At 51.7% G+C, this 25,328-nt stretch overlaps 1 long non-coding RNA gene across 2 annotated transcripts; it reads left to right on the forward strand.

The window, feature by feature from the left end:
• The first annotated feature begins 951 nt into the window (after positions 1-951).
• On the forward strand, positions 952-14,225 carry LOC114701896. 2 transcript variants are annotated; one of them, XR_003735890.2, is made up of 5 exons: positions 952-1,985; positions 5,116-6,364; positions 8,812-8,933; positions 10,737-11,158; positions 13,962-14,225. It is a non-coding gene; the product is annotated as an uncharacterized LOC114701896 (long non-coding RNA). The 2 variants fall into 2 exon arrangements; XR_005092798.1 differs by lacking the exon at positions 13,962-14,225 and having other exon boundaries at positions 10,737-11,519.
• The last annotated feature ends 11,103 nt before the right edge of the window (positions 14,226-25,328 follow it).

The raw sequence follows: 25,328 nt of genomic DNA on the forward strand, positions 1-25,328 counted from the left end.
CGGAGGCAGCAGATGCACCAGACGCAGCGGAAGCAGCAAAGCCAGTAGATGCAGCAGCAAGTACAGTGGGTGCCGTAGAGGCAGCAGAGGCAGCAGCCAAGATGCCAGCATGGGCAGTGTTGGTGGGGTCAGCACACAGTGGGACTGGATGATGGTGCTATGGTGACAGCAACGGAGGTGTTAATGGTGGTGGTAACCATGGAAACAGGGCATGGTACCTGTGGGACTCAGGGCGGGATGAAGGGCAATAGTGATGTCGTTAGTGGTCATTACGGTTGATAGTAGGTGAATATGTCCTGCCATTCGGTAGGCATGGTAGAAGTGGGAAGATCTGCAGCAGGCTCACCATGTCACATATCAGACACCCATCTAGTCAGTACCAGACATCTAGTGGGTTGTGGGAATATAATCAGTGACCAGCGTGTAGTCTGCAACACAGCATTACAGACATCCCAGTGAGTCCTAGCTTCACTGAGCAGCATTGTGTCCTCAAGGGACCTCACGTCACCCTGGCTGGCTAAGTTGTCTTTCACTGAACACTGAGTGTCCCCTTTTGCGCTGGCCAGGGAAGGGGCTAGAGACTAGATGTGGGTTGGTATACCTGTCCCCACGGATCTTGCCTTCTGGTCAGGGTGGCTAATCCACTCACAGAAAGGAGAAAAGTTTCCCTGGGGAAGGATGCTGTGCCTTTTGAGCCTGGCTGCCCTGGGGTGTGCCTCAAGGGCCTTCTAGAACCTTTGAATTGCCTTTCAAGGAGGATTCCAGGCCCAGAGCTGAGTTTCTGTGAAGCCCCAGGGTCCCCAAGCCCAGTGGGTGAAGGGAAAAGCAGGTCAGTGCAGATCTGGGATTGATTCTTGTCTTCGGGCTGGCCATGGCCACTGCATCCAGCAGCATTTAGCTATGTAAGCCTTCGTCCCCTGGTTGGGATGCCTTCAGTTTACATTGCCGTAAGCCAGCACACAGAGCTGTGCACCTGTGCCCTGGTCTATGTGAGTACCTGACATAGCCACACAATCTTCCAAAGCAACCGGGCCCCATGACACCCCTGCTCCAAACCCTCTCTCAGCCTCTTTTGCTTTCCCCTGGCCACACAGTTCCTGTGATAGGCCCTGAACTCATGTCACCCATGTCCTGCATGCAGGTGACAGAACATTTGGGTCAAGTCCCAGCCTCGGCATCCCCTGACAGTACTCAGTGGCCTCTCTCTCCACACCCCTTTTCCTCATCTCCAGACAGGGAAGGGAAAACTGCTGCTTGGGGTGAAAGAGAGCACAGCAGGACAGACATCATCCCCGACACAGGCTGTCGCCAGCTATCCGTGCCTTCTCTACAACTGTGACCACCTAGGGGAGAAAGCATTCCACATCTCCCAACTTCAGCCACAGCCCGATGAGCGATGGAGGCCCTGGGCAGCAACAGAGTCGAAGATGGAAATTCCCATTCAGATGCCCAGAGGAAAAAAGAGACGGCGCCCTTTGCATGTTAGAGAAGACTAGACGAGAAGACACCTCCCTCCAGCAAAGAGGAAAAGCAACCCAGCTCCTCTCAGTTTACCCGAAACCTCTCCCTATTTTCAGTTTCGATTCGATGTGTCAGAAGCTGACATTTTTGCGAGCACCAAGAACCCGGCATCACTTTGAAAACTTGCAAGTGGAGAGGCGTCCCGAGGTAGCCAAGACTCGCTCTGCGCACAGATGGTGGTGATTAGGTGCCAGTTCGCAGAAAAGCTTGGAATCTGCAGACGGCGGCGGCGGCGGAGGGCAGCTGGCTGCGGGGCTACAGGCAATTGGGATGAGCTGTCCGGCAGCAGGGTCCCCCCAGGCCCGGTCCACATCCCTCGGCACAAGCGATGGCCATGGAGGGGAGGCCACCTGAGGGATCATGTCAGGGGCAGAACCGTCTCCAGCTTGCCCTTGGCTCATGCAGGAGCTGAGGTCCCACGTGGTCCCAGCCCATGTTTGCCACCGTCTAGCCGTGTGTCTAGGGTAAGCATCACGTCTCTTGTTCTGTTTCCTCCCTGGGAGACAAAGAAAGGAATATAGGCCTGGGGAAGCCAGAACCCTGCCTCTCAGGGTTTCTCCATGGAGGAATGTGACCTTATCGGAAGAGGCCTTTTAAAAGACAAAGATTAGCAGCGGGTGAGGTGGTGCGTGCCTTTAATCCCAGCACTCAGATCTCGGTGAGTTCAAGGCCAGCCTGGTCTACAAAGCGAGTTCCAGGACATCCAGGACTGTCTGAGAAAAAAGGAAAACAAAAAACAGAGAGAGAGAGAGAGAGAGAGAGAGAGAGAGAGAGAGAGAGAGAGGCTTGTTATTGAATTTCCTGCATCAGGTGGTGCAGAGGCACTTGGAGAGAACGAGGAATTTCTAACTGATGACAGAATAAACCTCTGTGTGGCTACCCTGGGTGTGCACTCGTCTGAGAGCTGGCCCTTGAGGGCGAGCTTAGAGCAGCTCCTTAAACACAGAGGGGAACAGTACTGAGGGGAACAGTACTGAAGGGGAACAGTACTGTGGGGAACAGTACGGAACAGTTGTCGGCCAGGCTTGGAGAAGAGGGAATGAGTCCTCGTGGCCGACAGGGAGCAGGTGTCAGGGCAGAAGGTCTGCTCAGCCTGAATGAACCTGCAATGGAGGCCGTGTGCATGGCTGGAGGAGCCCCGGGCTGGGAAGGAGGTGGTGGCGGCAGCAGGGATGGGGGGGGGGGGGGGCTACAGAGCCACTGTGAGGTCAAGAGGTTCGATACCGCTGGCAGCTTGCTCCTGGCTCTCAACTGTCCTGTTCCAAGGCTGGGTCTTCACATAAACCTGCTCCCATCCAGGGGCAAGCATGGTCTCTGGTCCAGTCCTGTGGGCCAAAGGTGAGCAAGAGATAATGGTCTCCCCCCCTCAAGGGTCTTCGACTGAGTGCTGAGCCAGGGCCAGCTCACTGAAGTGGACATGTGATAGGTCCCATGCAAATAGGTGCAGGAGATGTGGGACGGACCCGAAGGCTCATCCTTAACCCACCAGGACACCTCTCAGCAAAGCACACCCAGGTTGTTAGTACACATCTCGTTATCTTGCACCCATAGCTAGCTCTCAGGTGCCGGCGGTGAAGGAATGATGACCTGTGTGTGGTCAAAAGAATAAGATGTACTGGGGCTGGAGAGATGGCTAGTAGGTAAAGAGCCTGCTTGGTAAGCGCGAAGATCTGAGTTCGATCCCCCAAATTCTATGTAAAAGAGCTGGGCATGGTGGCACACACTTATTAATCCCAGCCCTAGGGAGGCAGAGATGGGAGGATCCCAGGGGCTCACTGCCTCGTCAGTCCAACCCAACGAGTGAGCTCCAGGCCAAGGAGAGACCCTGCCTGAGGAGCGAGAGCTGTGGTTGGCCTCTGGTTTCCATATGCACACAGGCACAGACATTTCTACCCACTGTGAGCCATATACATGCATGCAACATGACAGAAAAGAAGAATAAGCCATATAGCGTGTGATGGCACACACCTGTAACCCCAGTACTTGGGAGGCTGACCTGGGAAAATTGCTGAATTCGAGTTCAGCTCAGATGATGGAGGAAGACCCTGTCTCAAAAAAGGAAGGAAGGAAAACAGAAGATAATTCACCCTCCCTGAAGATTAGCACTGAGGGTCTGGGATGCTGTGTGTTGCCTGCTGGGATACAGATGTCTTTGTGTCTGCAACCAGGAGGCCTGAGTGTGGAGGGGAGGGGCGTGTTCCTGTGTAGGTTTTTCTAAGGCATTCTTACCCCTGAAAGGTGTGAAATAACGAAGACTCGGTCACCCCTGCTCTAACGCTCTGGAGCTTTCTCCCCCCTCCCCCCCCGCAAGTCTCCTGGCCTCTCAATGCCTCCTGAGGCAGTTAGTTACTTCATGCTGTCGCTAAGGGGGTTGGGTGGACTGCAGTGACACCCTGAGGGTGGCCCTGGGACAGAGGAGCCCCCGAGATCATGTGACTGCGCCTACCCGTGGTGAGAGTAGCCGGTACAGTGAACCTTGAGAAAAGAGCATGATTGGCCAGAGAACTGTTCCCTTTGACACTGTATAATCCTCTGGAGAGAGTCAAAGGTGAGAATTAGGGGGTTCAAAGGAGCATGGAGTTAGAGGCACACTGACCAGCTTTCCACTGGCAGGATTGACCAGATGTATCTGTGGCTGCCATGGGTTGGACACCCAAGTGTCCTCTCAGTGTGCATCCTTCAAGGCTCACACCAGCCTGTCACAGAGCCCTACCCGCTCCGTGTTCCATCCTAACTGGGGTAGGGTAGAGATCTTCCTAGGTTTCTGGCCTTGCCTGGCCTTGGGAGCTCAGCAAATGGCACAGAGGAGACAAACTGAGACAGCCCACCCCAAAGCCTGGCCCCACCAGACCAGATTGTCTTCCAAATGCAGAAAATCCTCCTCAGGCCCAACTTGGCTTGGGCGTCTAGATTTGGGGGAGAAGTAGATCTCATCTCGTCCTAATCCGAAAGGAAGCAGCTTTGACTTCCTCTCACAGCCTCGGCTCCTCCTCGCGCATCGAAAGCATCCCTCCTGCTGGCCCCTTTCCCTTGCCTGGGCGCACGCTGCAGGCTGTTGGCATGTGTGTTTAAATAAAAACCCGTCCTCCGGATCCCTGCAGGCTGAAGTAAGCATTTGGCTGCAACCGGGGGCTTGTGAACCTTCACCTGTCTCCCAACACTCTTCCCACAAGCCCCTTCCTGCATCTGGGGAAACTGGGGTGGTTGGTGTTTCTTCAGCCTCTTGCACAGCACTCTGTAAGAACCACAGCTAGTCTGGGTTGCATCCTCCTCACCCCCCACGCCTCCCCCCCCTACTGCCCCACCGCTGTCAATGGCCTGCTCATTGAGCTGTGTTTCTAGGCCAGGGTGATGGGATGCACACATCTCATCTCTTCTGGACCAGGTTCTGTGCCACACATCAGTATGTAGTGCATTTCACTGTTTATAACAACAGTCCTAGATTGAGTATTAATGGTCCCTCACGGCCACCACATACACACACAGGAGACGGACAGTGCTCCGGAAGGGAGGTGAGAGCTCTCGCCCATCTCATAGCCTCTTTGAGGCAGAGCTTGGGTTTTTGTGACTTTCATTATACCCATCTCCTAGCAGGCTTCACAAAGACTCGCACAGCTTCCTGGCAAATGTTTGCTGACTGACTGACGACTGACTGAATGAATGAATGAACGCATGAATGAACAGAAGATTGAATGAGCAAGCGTCAAACTTCCAAGAGTGCCGTGGAGAGGGAATGGCCTGGAATGGTTTCAGCGCCTTGCTTAGAAGCTCTGACTAGACGGGAGGAATGCCCGTGAGTAGTCACTGCCTACGGCAGACAGGGCTCGCACCTCTCAAAGCGCTGACATGGTGGTGGCAATACTGTAGCTGGACCCTGCCAGATCGCTGGCCACAGACCACCTATTGTTTGCCTCTGACTACGCATTAATGGAGTTGCTTCTGCTGAGTCAGACCTTGAGTCTGTCCACCTAGGCGAAGGCTTGCACGCGCCTTAACATGTTAACACACAGATACAATGAGTGCCACGTTCACACAGACAGGAGGGTGGTAACACGCTTCTGATTATGGCTGAATTTGCAAACATGGCTGACTGAATCCACGTGCCGTCATCTGGCACGGGTTGTCCACGATTTCCCTGGCTTCTCCTCTAGGTGCCAGCCTCCAAGAGGAGCTGCTAGAATTTTCTTGGTAGAAGAAAGCTTTGAAGTCATCACCCAACCTGCCCTGCTGCAAACGAGACAGCTAGATTCCCGGAGAGAAGTGGCCAGGCTGGTCAGTGGTCTGTCTCAGTCCCCGGGTCTCCTGCCGCCCGGCTAGGGGCCTCGGCGAAGGTGCAGCCCAGAGGATCAGCAGCAGTGGAGCGGTATGCACCCGTGGGTTGGGAGCCCCAGGAATCCTCTAGACAACAGACTGATTTAGAGTGTTGCAGTGCGGTACTGGTATCTGTGGTGAGTGTTAAGGACACGGATAAGCTACGTTCCTGTAATTTCCTCCTTAGGAACTGACCCCAAGAAAATAAGCCAGAACTGTGGACAAAAGCTTGTGCCGCAAGGTGGCGAAAAATGGCTCCGCCAAGAAGGTGCTTTCTGAGTATGCCTGAAGACTTGAGTTTGGATCCTTAGCGCCCGCGTAAAGAGCTGGATTCCGTGGCACACCTCTGGAATCTCCCTGGAAATTGATGCTGCAATCTGGTGGCCTCAGTGGTGCTTTTGAGAGGTGACAAGGCTGTTGAAAGAGACGAATGCCTTGGGCTGGTTGGTTTTTGTCAACTTGACACAGGCCAGAGTCCCCTGGGAAGAGGAACCCTCAGCCGAAGAACTGCCTCCACCAGATTGCCCTGTGGGTAAGTCTGGGGGGACATCTTCTTGATCAGTGATTGATGTGGGAGGGCCCAGCCCACTGTGGGTGGTGCCAACCCTGGCCTGGCAGTCCTGGGTGCTATAAGAAGGCAGACTGAGCAAGCCATGGGGAGCAGACCAGTAAACAGCATCCCTCCATGGCCTCCGCTTGAGTCCCTGCCTGCCTCCAGGTTCCTGCTTGAGTTCCTGTCCTGACGTCCTTCAATGATGGACTGTGATCTGGAAGTGTAAGCCAAATCAATCCTTCTTCCCTCCCTGTGTTAGTCAGGGTTCTCTAGAGCAGTGGTTCTTAACCCTCTAATGCTCCAATGCTAATACAGTCCCTCATGTTGTAATGACCCCCAATTATAAAATTATTTTGTTGCTGCTTCATAGCTGTAATTTTGCTACTGTTATGAACTGTAATGTAAATATCTGACATGCAGCCCCCAAAGGGGTCACGACCCACAGGTTGAGAACTGCTGCTGCAGAGGCCCAGAATTGAAGGGGATTTATTAGAGCGGCTTACAGGCTGTGATACAGCTAGCTGAACAATGGTTGTCCACCCACAGAAGGTCCAAGAATCTGGTAGTAGTTCAATCCACAAGGCTGAGTGTCCCAGCTCATCTTCAGTATACTCCAGGCATTAGAGCCTATTTCTTTGTGAAGGAATGGACTTGAGAGAGAGAGAGAGAGAGAGAGAGAGAGAGAGAGAGAGAGAGAAGGCAAAAAGAGCAAGCATCCTTCTTCCACGTCCTTTACATTGGCTGCCACAGAAGGTGACCAGGTAAAGGTAGATCTTGCCACCTCAAAAGATCCAGATTCAAAGTGAGTCTTCCCACCTCAAATGATTTAATTGAGATCTCACACTAGTAATGCTGTGCCCAGGTTAAAGGTAGATTTTGCCAGCACTCAAAGCAGAGCCAGAATTCAATGTGAGTCTTCGACCACCTCAAATGAGTTAAAAGGCGCAAAGCTACGCAGAAAATCCCTCGAACAACAAGTACCCAGCCGCTTGGGTTTTAGTTAATGTCCTATGTGGCCGAGTTGACAACCAAGAACAGCCATCACACTCTAAATGTTTTTGGTCTGTGGCTTTTTTATTTTTTTTTTTGTCACAGCAACAGAGAAACAGAACGAGGACGTGTGTTTCTCGTTGGAGGTGGTTAGTTCTCGCGAGGGTGGTTTATGGCCGAGTTGCCCAGCCTTTGAGCCTGGCTCCTCCGTGGGCACCCACTCCACCTTCTGCTTGGTTATAAAGCAGCGTGCTATGGTGTGGGGCCCATTCCTATGCCCCTCTGAGTCACAGACTTCCGCTCTCCAGAACTACAGATCACAAGACACCTCTTTCCTTCACAGACATGCAGTGTGGGGGTGCGGTGATGGCGACAGAGGGCAGCCCGGGGCTGAGGTCAGCCTGCTTCTTCCTGTGGCTCCCGGGCAGAGTCTGACCCTACCTTTTTATTTCAGTTTCCGGTGGTAACCTGCAATCCTTGCCCCATAGACACAGTGTCTCTGTTTTCAGAGTTTCAAAGTGGCACCTGGAGATGTTCTGTCTGTCTGTCTGTCTATCTGTCTGTCTCTCTTTCTCTCTTTCTCTCCTGACCAAGTCTCCCTTTTACCCCAGAAAGACATTGCCTTTTGGTTTCCTGATAATGCAGGCTCTTATTCCCCCCTGTACACATCCAACTTATTCATGGCTCAAAAATCTCTTTGCATAAAAGATACTATTCACAGGTCCCTGAGGCTATGGCCTGGGCATTTTTGAGGGGCCCTGATCCAGCCTGCCGTGGGGTCCTTGTCAAAGCTCCCAGCACTGCTGATCCACTCCCATCCTTAGTCACCTTAGAACAGACCTGTCTAATGTGTGTGACGCCTTTTGTTTTCCTGAGTGAAGAAGGAGTGGCTAGCTGAAATTAATATGTGCCACTAGTGGTTACCCTCTGCTCACACACGCACACACACACACACACACACACACACACACACACACACACACACACACACGGTCTGCTTTGTTATTTTATTTGGTGCTTAACATTTAAAATGGGGAGGGGCAGCTGGGTACACAAACAAAAAAGAGCTAGGAGCTGGGTGGAGGACTGTGGTGAGCTGAGATCGCATTTCAAACACAGCCCAGTTACAATGTGGGTGTTCAGGGAGGGGCTGTGCACTTGTGGCCCTCTGGGGTGTCGTTGGGTGTCTTTGTTGCCTTGCTAAATATTCATGGATGAATATGAAGAATATGTTCTCTTTCAAATTGACAGAGGGCAGGTAAGGCTTGTCTCTGGGTCTCTCATCTGCGTCCACATTTCTGAAAAACTGTCTCGGAGAGAGAGAGAGAGAGAGAGAGAGAGAGAGAGAGAGAGAGAGAGAGAGAGAGAGAGAGAGAGAACACACACATGCACGCTCAGGGTTTGGTTAATCTGATGAAATATTCCCGCTTTCACAGGAGCAAAGACGGAGCTCCAGTCTAGCTTCCTCCAAGTGTGTGGGCTGATGCACTGGTGCGGAAACCTCTTCTTACTTCACAACTGTTTGTATCCATCAGGGGCCCGCAGCTATTTGTCAGAGGTGGGTGGGTTCTGATAATTTCAAGAATCTAAGCATGCATGTACATGCAAGTGCATGCATGTGCGCGCACACAGTCCCTGTAAAGAACTTCTATTGACTCAGGACGAAGTCTGTGGAGGAGAATGTTTAGGGTAGAGGAAGAGGTGAGGAGAACACAAGGTATTAAGGTTCAGATCGGGGAGGGGGCGGCAAGATGCCATGGGCTCACACTGCCCAGGCCTCCAAGGGACAAACTGTCATTCTTAGTGTCCTTCTGTGTCTTCCCTGATGGTCTGAGCATCCATCCCTTCATCACTCACAGTCATAGAGCTGCTGACTGGACATGGGGCCACACAGAGCAAGTTCCACAGACATTGCCTCCTTGGCATCATGGGTACCCACAGGCCCCAGCAGCCCTCACTGGACTGTGGACACAGTGCAGAGGCCCAGGTGCCACGGATCCCTGCAGGTGGTGTAAAGCAGAGAAACAGCACCACAGATAGTAGGGTACCTCAATATTTTGAGTCCTCCTTGGCTAAACTCCCCCAATGGACAAGGGATGCTGGGTCACAGGACATGAGAGGACAGGCTTTCAGAGGACTATGCTGTGATAGCAGCAGGACCCCAGGACCCCAGGAGGTTTGCAGGGCCTGAGCCCATGTCCACTGGGGGGCGGGGCACTTAAGCAGTGTCTAGTGAGGGATGCTAAGAGCTGAGACTTTCTGCCAAACCCAAGGCTTCCTTAGAGACTTCCCCCACCTCCCATGCCTAAGTGTCTGTCCATGCTGCCAGCAAGTTGCCACTGGGTGTTCAAGCTCACTCCATTCTCCTCTCACTTGTCCAGATGAGCCCCAGAATCTCTTTCCAAATGGTGACCCTGGCTGCCATTTCCAGGAAGGTCATGTGTCCTGGATGAATAGGTTGTTGTCAAGCCCCCAGCCTTGGAGCCCTCCTCAGCCCCTGGGCACCACTGTGCACCTACCCACTGTGGTCAGCAGCCTCAGGTAGAGTTTGAGATCCTTCCTGGGCAGCAGCCCCTGACGACACCATCTTGGTTCTCTGTAAAGCCCCAGCATCCCCTTCCCATTGGGCAAACTCATGATGCTCCAGCCTCAGTAACACCCCAGAAAACCATGGAACCCCTGTGAGTTTTATGGGAAGATGCCACTCTTCAACAGGAGGTTTTGCCTAAGTCCCTAACCCCGGGACCATAGTGTGGTGGGAGAGAGGAGGGCCCTGGCTCAAATATTTTTTAAAATTATTTATTTCTTTGTTTTACATGGAGTTTCCCCTCCCTTCTTTCTCCTCCCACCTCCCTTCTACACTACCCTCCCATCCACTCCCCCTCCATTTCTGTTCAGAAAAGGGCAGGCCTCCCACGAATACCAACAAAACGTGGAGTATCAAGTTGCAATAAGACTAAGCACCTCATATTATGGCTGGGCAAGGCGACCCAGTATGAGGAGTAGGGTCCCCAGAGCCAGCCAAAGAGTCAGAGACAGATCCTCCTTCCACTGATAGGAGTCCCATAAGAGGATCAAGCTACACAACTGTAATATATACGCAGGGTACCTGGCTCAAATTCTTACAGATGAGGTCCGCTTTGTGTGTATGACTATGTGTTCATGTGTTTGTGATCCTGTGTGTGTGTGTGTGTGTGTGTGTGTGTGTGTGTGTGTGTGTCTTATGTAAGTACATGGGCGTATACATGTGTATGGAGGTCAGAGGCCAACCTTAGGTGTCTTCTTCATTGAGGGTTCTTTAGAGGAACAGAACTGATAGAATGAATTTTATATTAAAAGAGGATTTGTTAACGGTTTACAGGCTGTGACCAACAATGGCTGTATCATGCTGGAAACGCCAAGGATCCAGTAGTTGTTCAGTCCATGAGACTGGATGTCTCTGCAGACCTAACGAGAGACTGGAGCCCTCTAAGATCCCTAGAGAGCTGCTCATCTTCAGTCTACATTGGAATCCTGAAGAAGCTGGATTTAATACCAACCAAAGCAACAGGGTAGTGAACTTGCCAGAGTGAAAATAAGCAGACCCCCAAACAAAGATGTCCTTTTTTTTGGGCTGTCACCAGAAGGTGTGGCTCACATGGAAAGTGGATCTTCCTGCTTCAAATAAGCTGAGGAAAAAAATCCCTCACAGGAGTGCCTAGAAACTTGGGTTTCAGCTTATTCCAGATGCAGTCAAGTGAATAACCATGATTCCCTGTCCCGTTCTCCACCTGGCTTGCTGAGGTAGGCTCTTTCATTTTGACCTGGAACTTGTAGATTAGGCAAGACTGACTGGCCGGCCAGCCAATCCCAGGGATCCTCCTATCTCAGCTCCCCAGGGCTGGGAGTACGGTCACAGGCCACCACACTCAGCTTTTTAATGTGGGTTCTGGGGACTGAACTCAGATCCTTATACCTGCATGACAAGCATTTTATGGCCTGAGCCTTCCTCTGCCACCACACACCCCCCCCTTTTTGTGCTAGGAACAATTCATAAACCCAGGGGTGACGGGAGAAAGTTAGCTGTAGCACGAATTTTAATAGGTCTTATTAATAAAAACAAACCCGGAGCTAGGTACTTGGGGTGAATGCTGGAAGATCAGAGAAACAGAACAAGCCACAGCTACCTCACCTTGCCAATTCCTCAGCTGATCTCGTTTCCTCAAACTTGAAGCCTCTGAGTCCTCATCTGAATGGATCTCAGCTGAACTGCTGCTAAAAGCCTAAAAGCTTAACAAACCTGAAAAGCCTCTAGTTCCTGGTCCTCATGCCTTATACCTTTCTGCTTCCTACCATAACTCCTTGGGATTAAAGGCATGTGTCATCACACCTGGCTGTTTCCAGTGTGGCTTTGAACTCACAGATGGATCTCTTGGATCCATGATGGATCTCTTGCCTCTGGAATGCTAGGATTAGAGGCGTGTGCTACCACTGCCTAAACCTATGTTAATCTAGTGGCTGTTCTGTTCTCTGACCCCCAGATAAGTTTATTGGGGTACACAATGTATCAACCGCAGTTAGCTAGGGTCCTCACAGGTTCTGCTGACTCCGGCTTTCCCAGCTCTTGCATGGCTTCCCTTGTAGACTCCGGTTCCGAGGGCTGTTAACTAGTTTGGCAGTGTGAACAGTGTCCTCCCAGGTGCACAGCCAGCCACGGCTGCTAACCGAAGAGCTGAGCAGAGATCAAATCATAGCTGGGAGAATGATGTGCTTCCAGGTCTGTAGCGCACTGAGAAGAGCAATCAATTATTCGGAGGCCTGATACCAAACTGGGGACCGTTTGGGGACCTTTGGCTCTGATGGGCATGAAGCAGGGCGGCTCCTTCTCTGGCAGGCACATTCAACTCCGCGCTGCAAGAGCCACTAAGTCTGGACCCTGCTTGGTTTATGGTCCATAGGCTTTCCACCTCCCCAGCCTCACTTAGCTGTCTGTTCTAGGGGCCATAAATGTTCTTCTGACCAAAAATCAAAGTGTGGTTAGCGTAGGGGCTTTGTGGCTAGTTAAATGTTTATAAACTGTGAAGCCCATGTGCACCCTGACCAGAAGTTGGGGGATGGGGGAGTGGAGCCCAGAGCATGGGGAAGTTGGGTTTCCTGTAGGCTTTATTTGCCTGCCAACAGCATTTGACTGGGGCCTAGGGATCTATCTGTCCAGAATTTGCCAAGCTGATCTCAGTGCAGAAGGTTAGGGTGTCCATGAACCATGATCTTCCTATTACTCCTCTGCCTGAGACCACTGAACATGGCAAAGGCTTCCCTGTGTGCCCAGCTCTTGAGTGTGAGCATGTGTATGCATGCTTGTATACTGTGATTGTCTGTGCACAACCATATGTGTGTGTGCGTGTGTGCATGGAGTGTGTAAGTGTGCATACATGCCTGTGTGTATGCGTGTGTGTGTATGTGTGTGTGTGTGTGTGTGTGTGTGTGCTTATGTGCATGCGCATGCATGCAAGCATGTGTGGAAGTCAGAGGACCACCTTGGGTATCATTCTCCAAAAGCCATCCTTTTGTACTGATCTGGCTCACCACAGAGGCTGGCTGGTAGTATGCCCTGGAGATCCTCCTGCCTTCCGGTGCTGCATATACAAATGTACCAGCATGCCTGGTAATTTTTTTTTAAGCCTTATTATTTTTCACTATATGTGTATATGGAGGGGGAGGTGTGCATGTGAGTTTGGGTGCCCTGAGAGGTCAGAGGTTTTAGATCCTCACCCCTGACCCCTGGAGCTGCAGTTACAGGAGGCTCTGAGGTGCTAGGACCTGAACTGGGGTCCTCTGAAGAGCAGCAAGTGTCCCCCGCAGCCGAGTCGTCCCTCTAGCCCCATGCCTGGCATTTTTAAGCTCTTGAACCTGAACTGTGCTTCTCTACTTTACTGGCTGAGCCGTCTCTGCATCCTTATCCCTCTGGCTGCTGAAATCGTGGCACAAATCTAGCAGCTTTGGGGGCTGGAGAGAGATGGCTCTTATCAGCGGTTAAGAGCATTGGCTGCTCTCCCAGAGGACCCTGGTTCAATTCCCAGATTCCCAGCACCCACATGTCGGCTCACAACTCTCTGTAACTCCAGTTCCAGGGGATCTTGTACCTTCACATCAATGCACATAAAATAAATAAGTTAAATAAATGTTGTTTTTTTTTTTAAATTAAGCAGCTTTAGATGCTAACTTCTGGAATATTCCTGAGACGTAGCAGTGAAAGGTGTTCTAAGAGACAGAAATTGGGTCTTATAAGGTAAAGGGCAAAGTGTCAGCAGGGCCAGTTCCTTCTGGAAACTCTGGAACAAGGTCTCTTGCATTTTGTAGAAGCTGCCTGGGATCCTTGGCTGGCAGCCCCCCCCCCCTTCATCCTCAACTCCAGGCTTGAGACTTCCACAGGCTCCTTTGTCAACATCACCTATTTGACCAGACCCTGTCCTCCCTCCCGTGAGGTCATTTGTGGTCACACTTACGGTCCACTGGATTAATCCAGGAGCACTAGTCAGTATTAACTGTCAACCTGATGCAGCCTACAATCATCTGAAGAGTCTCAACTGAGTGTTGTCTTTAACAGGTCAGCTTACGGACACATCTGTGAGGGATTATTTTGATGGCTGAATGATAAAAGAGGGCCATCCCATCATGAGAGGAGCGATCCCTAGGCAGCTGGTTCCAAGCTGTATGAAAGCTAGCTGAGTATGAGCTGGAAGGGTAAGCCAGCAAGCTGCATCCCCGTGGTTTCTGTTTCAAATTCCTATGTGAGTTCCTGCCTTGTATTCCCTCAGTGATCGATTGTGACCTGGATGTGTAAACCAAATTAAACCCTTTCCTCTACAAAGTTGCATTTGGTCATGGTGCTTGTCACAACAGGATGGACCTAAAATATCAAGTTAATCCAATCTTAACTAACTCATGCCCACCAACCTCCTCTTGCTGTGTGATGTGACGTGTCCACAGATTCCTAAAGTCAGAACATGGACAAAGGTTTTTGTACTCAGGGTAGAGGGGCCAGCCACATCTCTGTATACCAAGTCTTGTGAGTCCCCTAAACCAGTGGTTCTCAACCCATGGGCCTAGACCCCCAAGGACCATTGGAAAACACAGGAATATGCACTACAATTCATAACAGTAGCAAAATCAGTTATGAAATAAGAACGAAAATAATTGTATGGTTGGGGATCACAACATGAGGAACTATACTAAAGGGTAGTAACATTAGGAAGGTGGAGAACCACTGCCCTGGACTGATATGGCTCTTGGTGATGGCCCTACTCCATGGAAATATTCTATAGGAAAGGGACTCATCAGGACTGGACTTTAAACAGTTGACCTGGTTAGCAAGCTGAGGAGATTCAGCTCCTGAGAGGAGGCAGCCAGACTCTTGTGAATTATTTAGCAGTGTGCACATTAGACGCCATTACATTAAGTTGCAAATGATCAACACCAACCCCCACAATAAAGTAATAAAATAAAACATTAACGAGACACTGCGCACTCTGTGTGTGTGTGTGTGTGTGTGTGTGTGTGTGTGTGTGTGTGTGTGTTGGGGGGGCAGGGCAGTGGTCACTGTGCTCTGTGGGGGGATGCGGGACAGTGGGCACTGTGCTCTGTGGGTGGGGGCAGTGGGCACTGTGCTCTGTGGGGGTGGGGGGACAGTGGGCACTGTGCTCTGTGAGTGTGTGGGGGGGGGGGGGGGGGGACAGTGGGCACTGTGCTCTGTGAGTGTGTGTGTGGACAGTGGGCACTGTGCTCTGTGAGTGTGTGTGGTGGACAGTGGGCACTGTGCTCTGTGAGTGTGTGTGTGTGGGGGACAGTGGGCACTGTGCTCTGTGAGTGTGTGTGTGTGGACAGTGGGCACTGTGCTCTGTGAGTGTGTGTGTGGTGTGTGGACAGTGGGCACTGTGCTCTGTGAGTGTGTGTGTGTGTGGGGGACAGTGGGCACTGTGCTCTGTGAGTGTGTGTGTGTGGGACAGTGGGCACTGTGCTCTGTGAGTGTGTGTGTGGGGACAGTGGGCACTGTGCTCTGTGAGTGTGTGTGTGTGTGGACAGTGGGCACTGTGCTCTGTGAGTGTGTGTGTGTGGGGACAGTGGGCACTGTGCTCTGTGAGTGTGTGTGTGTGGGGACAGTGGGCACTGTGCTCTGTGAGTGTGTGTGTGTGTGGGACAGTGGGCACTGTGCTCTGTGAGTGTGTGTGTGTGTGGACAGTGGGCACTGTGCTCTGTGAGTGTGTGTGTGTGTGTTGTGTGGGGACAGTGGGCACTGTGCTCTGTGAGTGTGTGTGTGTGTGGACAGTGGGCACTGTGCTCTGTGGTGTGTGGGGGGGGACAGTGGGCACTGTGCTCTGTGAGTGTGTGTGTGTGGGGACAGTGGGCACTGTGCTCTGTGAGTGTGTGTGTGGGACAGTGGCACTGTGCTCTGTGAGTGTGTGTGTGTGGGACAGTGGGCACTGTGCTCTGTGAGTGTGTGTGGGGGGACAGTGGGCACTGTGCTCTGTGAGTGTGTGTGTGGGGCAGTGGGCACTGTGCTCTGTGAGTGTGGTGTGTGGGACAGTGGTGGCTGGGGTGGTGTGGGGGGGGCAGTGTGTGTGGTGTGTGTGTGTGGACAGTGGGCACTGTGCTCTGTGAGTGTGTGTGTGGTGGGGGACTGTGTGTGAGGGGGGGGGGGCACTGTGCTCTGTGAGTGTGTGTGTGTGGACAGTGGCACTGTGCTCTGTGAGTGGTGTGTGGGGACAGTGGGCACTGTGCTCTGTGAGTGTGTGTGTGGGGGGACAGTGGGCACTGTGCTCTGTGAGTGTGTGTGTGTGTGGGGACAGTGGGCACTGTGCTCTGTGAGTGTGTGTGTGGGGACAGTGGGCACTGTGCTCTGTGAGTGTGTGTGTGGGGGGGCACTGTGCTGTGGTGTGTGTGGTGGACAGTGGGCACTGTGCTCTGTGAGTGTGTGTGTGGGGACAGTGGGCACTGTGCTCTGTGAGTGTGTGTGGACAGTGGGCACTGTGCTCTGTGAGTGTGTGTGTGTGGGGACAGTGGGCACTGTGCTCTGTGAGTGTGTGTGTGTGTGGACAGTGGGCACTGTGCTCTGTGAGTGTGTGTGTGGGGGGGACAGTGGGCACTGTGCTCTGTGAGTGTGTGTGTGGTGTGGGGGACAGTGGGCACTGTGCTCTGTGAGTGTGTGTGTGTGTGGGGGACAGTGGGCACTGTGCTCTGTGAGTGTGTGTGTGTGTGTGGACAGTGGCACTGTGCTCTGTGAGTGTGTGTGTGTGTGTGGGACAGTGGGCACTGTGCTCTGTGAGTGTGTGTGTGGGGGACAGTGGGCACTGTGCTCTGTGAGTGTGTGTGTGTGTGGACAGTGGGCACTGTGCTCTGTGAGTGTGTGTGTGTGGGGACAGTGGGCACTGTGCTCTGTGAGTGTGTGTGTGGGGGACAGTGGGCACTGTGCTCTGTGAGTGTGTGTGTGTGTGGACAGTGGGCACTGTGCTCTGTGAGTGTGTGTGTGTGGGACAGTGGGCACTGTGCTCTGTGAGTGTGTGTGTGGGGGGGGACAGTGGGCACTGTGCTCTGTGAGTGTGTGAGTGTGTGGGGGGACAGTGGGCACTGTGCTCTGTGAGTGTGTGTGTGTGGGGACAGTGGGCACTGTGCTCTGAGGGGGGATGTGGGCAGTGGGCACTGAGCCTACAGGGCACAGGGGCTGTAGGAGTGGGATAGGACCCTCCAAACATTTCAGGAGAATGGTATGGGATGGGGAGGAGGGGCAGCTTCCTGCTTCCTACCATGAATATTCAGGGTCTGTGTGTCTGTCCACAGCCCTCCCCCCCCCATGAGGTTTTCTGTGCCACTGAAAGCACACTCATCCTGGGTCTGTCTGTCTGTGCTCTTCACTCTGGGATGACCTTCTGTTTGGAGGTGCTGTGGGGTTGGTTCCTAGCACAGGAACTGAGCAGCCTGGGTTTGACTCCTGGCTCAGGCTTCCTAAGCTTCGAACTGAGAAGTTCATCTGAGAAATTCAGGGTGTTGATCAAGGAGAATCCTTCCCAGAGTCTCTTCTGCAACGACCCCCCAACCTCCCAAAATGCCAGGCCCACAGCAGACCCACCGGTTACTGAGCATGTCGCCTTATATGGCAACGGGCACTGGGCAGATGTGATTTAGTTAAGGGCTGGGGAAGGGAGATCAATGTGGATTATCCAAAGGGCTTAATTACATCCATGAAACCATTCCAGGAGTGAGGAAACTATTGCCCAGGCAAAGGTACAATGACACCAAGGTGCCATGTTGCGGTTTTCCACACAGGAAGGGCCAGCAAGCCAAGCAACATGAGGACAGTGGCCCTAGAATTAGGAAAGGAAGGAAATGGCCTCTTCCCCAGCAGCCTCTGCGGGGTAAGGCATCGCTGCTGACCCCTTGAGGTGAGCCTAGCAAAACTGTTTGGGGCTTCTGACTAACAGTGCTGAGAAAATAAAGGCCTGCTTCTTTCCTACCACCCGACATGGTGACCCTCTTGAGCAGTACAGTTGCTGTTCCAGATATCTCCTCTAGGGGGCAGCACACCAAGGTCTGTCCTGAGTACCTGGGCCATGGAGTTGCACCATGTTTGGGGAGTACCTAGTACCTAGTACCTAGTGTGCTTGCGTGCGTGCATGCGTGCGTGTGTGTCTACCACATTTAGCTTAAAGACCTTAATTGGCTTTCTTTGTGGTTCTAGAGCCAGGCAAGGCTTCATTCAGGAGGTTACAGACTGAACAGGGTAGGGGAATGTGGAGACAAAGGTTGACTCACTACCCGTTTCTTTCTTAGGAAGTTGGACACACGGCAGTGGGAAAGCAGTGGCTGGACAGACCCTGGGTCATGTCACTGGGGGTGGGGATCACTACAGAGGGTACCCCACAAGTATGTTGTCAGTCGGCATCCGTCCCTGTGACAAGCACACAGGATAACCAGTTTTAAAAAGAAGAGTCCCACCTGCGCTCACAGTTTTAGAGGTTGGCGTCTAGTCCATAATTTGCTGGTCTAATGGCTGGGTGGAAGAGAAAGAGAGAGAGAGAGAGAGAGAGAGAGAGAGAGAGAGAGAGAGAGAGAGAGAGAGACCTAGATCTGCTCTTAATATCCCCTTCAAGATCACAACTCTTCAAGGTTCCAGCACCGTCTGGAGCTCCGTGGCCTGAGGACCAGGTGTTTGCCACTTGGGATTTGGGGGGATGAAGGGGTCTAACAGGCCTGAGCATGGCAAACATGGCTCCGGCAGGCCTTGCCCTTCTCCCCCATTCCCTCTGCCTTGCTAAACCGTTAGATTATATCCTAAAGCTCGCCAGCGAAGTCTAATCTCTGATTTGGCCCCTTCCTCCTCCTGAGGCTGACCACCAAGTTTCCGCTGTCAAACTATTGAAGTCTGGCATTTAAAAGTCCACTTGTGGCTACCCTAATTAACATGTCCAGTCAAAACAAACAACTCATCTTATTGACGGGTTTCCCTTTTATAAACTGCCATTCGCCTGTGGACCACATCTGTCTCCTCTGTACCCAGAGACAGTCCTTTGTCCGTCTGCGGCAAATACCCTTGCCTCTCCCTTGTTCCACTTCTCTCTCATCCTCTGTCTCCCGTCTTGGTCTCTTATTCCTGCCCTTTGTCCCTCTGGGGCAAATAAATCTCCTTTGTGCTGAGAACTTGGTCTTGAGGTGTTCTGTGCTGATTCTCGTCCTTTGAGGGATGCTTTAGACATAAATGTGGTGCTTGTGGACTAAAGCAGGCCGGTCTGGGAAATTCTATCTCTCCTGATTTCTTAGATGGTCACATGACAACTTGGCTTCTGTTGGGTGACTTAGAATTTGAGTATGTGTGATTGTGCTCGGAGTTTGAAGTGGGTCTTGGTGGGAAGGGCAGTACAGGAGCCTGGTCCTAGGTTTTTGGTGAAAACCACTTGGGCCCTCTGGTCTGGATGCTTAACGTTCAACTATCAACGCCAGTGACCTCCTTGACCTCCAGATCTCCAAAGAGATCATCCAGACCACACCTGCTGACATCAAAATTCACCGAAATCATTCCAGTTTATCCACAGTTTCCTTTTAAAGCTTGTTCTCCTTTGCCTTTTAGGGGCAAGGGCTGAGACGCGATTTCACTCTGTAGCCCAGACTGTCTAGAACCCATTGTGTTAGCCCAGGCTGACCTCAGACTCATGGTGACCCTCCTGCCTCAGCACAGTAAGATTACAGATATGTGCCACCACACCTGGCTTTGTTTTTTTAGTCTTGCCTTGTGAATGTATACATTCCTGCCGCGAGTTGGTCACATCTGCCTCTCCGGATCCAGCTCCATGCATCTTGAGTGTTTGTGAACTGGGCTGAAAGAGTGGATGATGGATTTGGTGCACCTGAATAGGGACATGTGTTTGTGCACTGGTGCTCATAGCTACGGCAAATGCCCACACGGGCGTGTGCTCAAGGCTTAGTTCCCACTTGGGAAATGGTGAAAACTTGTTCTGCCTAGAGAAGAACACTGGCCCACCTCTCTTCTTTCCTGCTGCCAGGAATTGAACGGCTTCCTTCCTCACGTGTTTCTGCAGCCATGTTGTCTGCCTCTCCACAGGCCTCAGAGAAACAGAGCCAGCCAGCCACGGACCTCTAAAATCATGATCTAAAATAAACCTTTCTCTTTGAGTGGCTTCTCGTGGGCACTTGGTCATGGTGACAGAAAGCTAGCTATTACAGACACCTAATGGCACAAAGAGGCCAGTTCAAACTTGTGTGGGGGTGAGAGGGCTGTTCTCTCACTTCTGAAAGAGGTAGAGATATGGGGGATTGTGGGAACGGACACTTGAAGGCAGACAGAAGGACAGAAGTGGAGAGCACACACAGTGCTCACCAGTTACATGCCGATGGTGTTTACAGGTTCTAACATGGAGAGCTTTGCCAAGAATCTCACAGTTCGCTGTGCCATGCTGCCCTGGCTATGATCAACCTAGGGCAGATGATCCACCTGAAGTGAGGTGAATAACTCTGAATGAGAAGGGCAGGTCACAGGTACACTGAGGGAGGAGGACCCAGAGAAGGCAGTATGGGTCTGACCCCCTCATACCTGCTTGTTGGTGGAGGGGAGGTTGTCAGAGGAGTTTGGTCTTCTGAATTCCTGTTCCAGTTGTTTCTTCTCTCTCTCTCTGTCTCTGTCTCTCTGTCTCTGTCTCTGTCTCTGTCTCTCTCTGATTTATTTATTTTTGAGTGTTGTATCTGCATGTGCACCTTTATCCCAGAAGAGGGCACCAGATCTCACTATTGATGGTTGTGAGCCACCATGTGGTTGCTGGGAATTGAACTCAGGACCTCTGGAAGAGCAGCCAGTGCTCTTAACCTCTGAGCCATCTCTCTAGCTCCCTCCAGTTGTCTCTTTGGGGGTGTTTTAGAGTCGGTGTGCAGGACTACCCTGTTCACTTCCAACAGGTCGCTAGGTGGCCTGTCTCGGACAGCAGCCCCGCCTGCCACCTCCATCCGCTGTGTGTCTAGGAGAAACTGGACTTCATATCTGCTCAGATTCCCTCTCAGCCAAGACACCGCAATGCCTGCCTTGTCACACCTTTGGGGTCCATTCAGGGACTTTGGAACCAGACTGTCCCTTAGACTGGGTGCTCTACACTCTCAGCAAACTCTTCAGCACAGATGTAGAATTAAATTTTCCCTGTAATGACATTTTCCTTAATGTGAGTTACTGGGACTCATCTCCCAGGCACTTTCTGAGCTGTCCTTGGCGACAAAGACTGTGGCCCCAGCCCATGCTTAAGTCACATGTGATTTCACTAATCGGAAGGGCTTGGGCAATGGTTTCCCTTGACAGTGACCCGTATTACAATTAAAGCCTTTGATGTGGGTTCTCCTATTTGCCTGAGGAGGCAGTGAGATTCGCCATGTAATTTGAGAGGCATTTTACAGGACAGCCATCCACGCTGAAAGCTGATTATAAATAAGGTTCAGTCGATGGCTTCCATCAGCGTCTAAGGATTCCCAGTCAAATGCAAGGTCATAACCCTGATGCGCAGTTAGTCTGCGTCGCTCTCGTACCTAAATCAGATTCTCTTAGTGCAGGCTTTCATATCATGTTTATGAAACACCTTCCGCTTGGTACAGAGCTGGGCACTAAAAAACATCGCTCTGATAGGAGTCTCCAAATTTCTCACATCAGCTATTGTTTTAAGGTTTTTTGTTTTTTGTTTTTTCTGGGTGAGAAGCCACGGACTCCATCTCTATGCACCCAAGAAGAGGTACTTGGGCACTGAAAGGCTCAGAGATGGCAGGGCCAGGACTCTGCAGGTCACCTGAGCAGAGGTTTCTCATGTTTTCCTCATGTTGTAAGTGAAACAGTTGTGTGTCCAACCCTTCAGGGACCTCAGGATGGAAGAGAGTCAGTCTCGGGCTGAGGAGGTAGTTCAGTTTATAAAGTGCTTGCATATGCAGGTATGGGGACCTGAATTTGAGATCCAAAACTCACATAAGAGCTTGTGATCCCAGGACCGGGCAGGGATGGGGTCTGGGAACAAGAGGGTATCTGAGACTTGTTGGTCAGCTAGCCTAGTTACTGGTTCAGTGACAGAAACTGTCTCAAAAGTGAATAAGGTAGAGCTGTGCATGGTGGTGCCCGTCTTTAATCTCTGCACTCAGGAGGCAGAGGCAGGCAGGCCGATGTCTTTGAGTTTGAGGCCAGCCTGGTCTACATAGCAAGTTTCAGGCCAGCCAGAGCTACATAGTGAGACCTGGTCTCAAAAACAATTAAACTGGTGAAAAATTATAAAGACACCCAATGGTCTGGCTTCCACACGTTCATGCATGGACACATGCACTTGCATGCACATGTGCACACATACATACATACAGGAAAGGAAAGCACTCACCACCTTGGTTTAGTATTTGTGTTCATATAACTAGTTTATGTAAAAGTTGGTGCTTCTGTCCCGGAACTTACTCTGTAGACCAGGCTGTCCTCAAACTCACAGAGATCCGACTGCCTCTGCCTCCCGAGTGCTGGGATTAAAGGCCAGCATGTGCCACCACCACCCTATAAAGTTGGTACTTTTAAGTAGTCTTTTAACAGACTCCAGAAACCTCTCCATACACACACACACACACACACACACACACACACACACACACACATCTCTATATAATCTGATGGTTCATAGTCATTGTCAACTTGAGTACAGAATCACCTAGATGTGTCTGGAAGCCCTTCCAGAGAGGTGTGACTGAGGAGGGACATCCACCCTGAATGTGTGCAGAGGGCTTGCTGGAGGGTGCAGGCCTGGACTCACAGTGCCTTTTGTTTGTGACACACTGCTCACATTTAGCTCTGTTTCGTGGGGGCCCGTCAGGAGAAATCTCCATGATCTTGTTGACGGTTGGGTATTTTTTCAGTCCCCTTCTGTTGGGCACTAGGTTTCCAGCATTGCCAGGTGCTGGGGCTCCTTCTCTCTCACACACGTCTATGCGCGTGTGTGTTTCTCTCACTTATTTGATCTTCTCTGCCCTACCCCGGAGCCTCTACGAGGTTACTGCTCCTCAGACTGTAAGAATCTTAGCTACTCTGGTGCCTGCTCCCCACACAGTCTATATGTGTCCATCTTTGACTCTCTGTGCCGTTCCAAGGACTTCTTGCATCTTTTCAAACAGCAAAAGCCTACTTCAGTCCACAGAGGTCTATGTCAAGGTCCTGGGGCTGCCAGAACAAAGTGCTACATCCGGGTAGCTTGAAACAGCGGCAACTTAGCCTGTCTCAGGCAGACAGAGGTCAAGGTGTTAGCAAGGCTCTGCTCTCTGCCTAGACTCTGGGGAGGAGCCTTTGGCTTTCGCTAGTGGCTGCTTGTCCCTTGGTATCTCCTTCCAGTTGCTACCCCACGTCTCTGCCCTTGCCTCCGCGTCCGTGTGTCTCTGTGCTCACCTCTGTGTCCATGCGTCTCTGCTGGGGATTTACCACTAATTTCAGTGCTTTAGATTCACAGGGGAGGTTCTACCTTGGGGACACATTCATGGGTACCAGGGGAAGGAGATTTCTGTGAGAGCCACTGTGTGGTCCAGCTTGAGGCCCTGAGTGCTCCCAGGGCCTAGCATCCTTAGAGAAACTGGCAGAGAACACCCTTTATTATGGAGTCTGTGCTTGCCACATTTTGACTCCTGTGTGTGTGTGTGTGTGTGTGTGTACATGTATAGGTCAAAGGTCAATCTTCCAGTCCTTTCTCAGGAGCTGTCCACCAAATAAGTTCTGAGGCAGGGTCTCTCACTGGCCTGGAATTCACCAAGCAGGCTAGACTGATCAGCTAGCGAGCCATCCTCCAGTCTCTGCCTCCCCAGAGCTGGGGTTACAAATATAGACTACCATGCTCAGCTAGTGAATGTGGGTTCTGGGATGGAGCTCAGGTCTCCTGCTGTTACAAGAGGACTGTGCGGTGCCCCCAGCCCCCAGCCTCTGTTTGCTTTGTTTGGGGACAGAGTTCCAGGCCACTCTGACTTCAAACCTGAGATGTAGTCAAGAATGACCTTGAACTTCTAATCCTCCTGCCTCTACTTCCCTGAGTGTGCTGACATTACAGGTGTGCGTCATCATATGCGGTGTGTGCAGTGCTGAGGATCGAACTCAGGACTTCACGTGTGCTAGGCAAGCACTCTGCCAGCTGAGCCACATCCCTGGCCCCTCAACGTTAATCCAAAAGGACCATATCGTCAGGGGCAGTCTCACCAAGCCCTGGTGAGCAGGTGCCTCCCTTCCAGAGGATGACTCACTCTATAAAATGCCTCTTCCTCGAGAACAGACAAGTCGATCACGGGGCAATTATTTTAAGGTCACAATCAGAAAAGCATTCAAGGATGTATTCCCAGACCTGCTTATACTGGTTAGCTGTCTACAAAAGAACCTTGGCATCCACAGAGAATCTGCTTGGGGAGGAAGCAGGCCAGGGTTTGGGTGTCTTTGTGGAAGATGAGCCTATGGTAGGGTCTGGGCCTGATGATATTTTAACCCAAGTCTGTGATCTGAGCAGGTCCTTCTGGCTTGGCTGGGAGTTGAGATGAGAGACACAGATTCCTCCGAGTCCGATAGGCAGGCTGCACCATGCAGGACCCCAGGGACCCTGGACTCTGGCTGAGGTGGGCTTGGGGCAGTGAGGATGTTGGTGGGGGCTGTCATTTTGAGAATTCGTTTCTGACTTCAGCTTGCTGTGATGGGAGTTGGTGTGGGGCAGGTGGGGGATGCTGTAAGCTAGGGACACTAAGGATGGGCTGCCCCTCTGCTCTGTACCTGAGCGGGCGTGGGGGGGGGTGCAGGCTGCAGGTCATTTACTCTCCCCTGGCATTTAGCAGGCAAGGAGGAGTAATTTTCCTCACAGTGTCCTGGCTGGGTTCCAATTTGGATGATTACACTCTGCCTGTTTAAAATTCCCCTCTCTTATATCCAGGGCAGAAGCAATTCTTCCAGCCCTCTCCTGCTTGGGAGGAGGGGGAGGCGAAAATTCAGGAATCAGCTTCCCCGAACACTCTGGGGTATGCAGGCTTGCTCTGCGCACCCCAGAAGTGCATTCCTTAAATGCGGGGACTGGAGGATTCCCCACTGGAATAAACCTGTCAAACATGTTGGAATTTTCCAGAAAGATTCTCTTTAAGGCGATGAGGTGGAGGTGAGTGGAACTCAGTGTTTGAGAAGCGAGTCCTTCCCTGGATGGGGCTTCAGTCCCCTCCCTTTCCCCGTCTGTATCTCTTGGTATTGTCTCAGTCTAGACTATGAAGCGGCTTCCTTTCATTTGGGTGCTGTGGGGAAGGAAGAAGCCTAACAGCTTGAGAATCCAAATTATTCTACAGATCAACATGACCCGGGAGGAGAAAAAAATGTTTTGACTCTTACACTAAACAAACCAGGCTGGATGTCAAAGAGAGGCCGGGCCAGTAGGGGGAATCTCCGTTGGCTTCATTTGCTCTCGTC

Source organism: Peromyscus leucopus, chromosome 14, assembly GCF_004664715.2.
Source record: "Peromyscus leucopus breed LL Stock chromosome 14, UCI_PerLeu_2.1, whole genome shotgun sequence".
NCBI lineage: Eukaryota > Metazoa > Chordata > Mammalia > Rodentia > Cricetidae > Peromyscus > Peromyscus leucopus.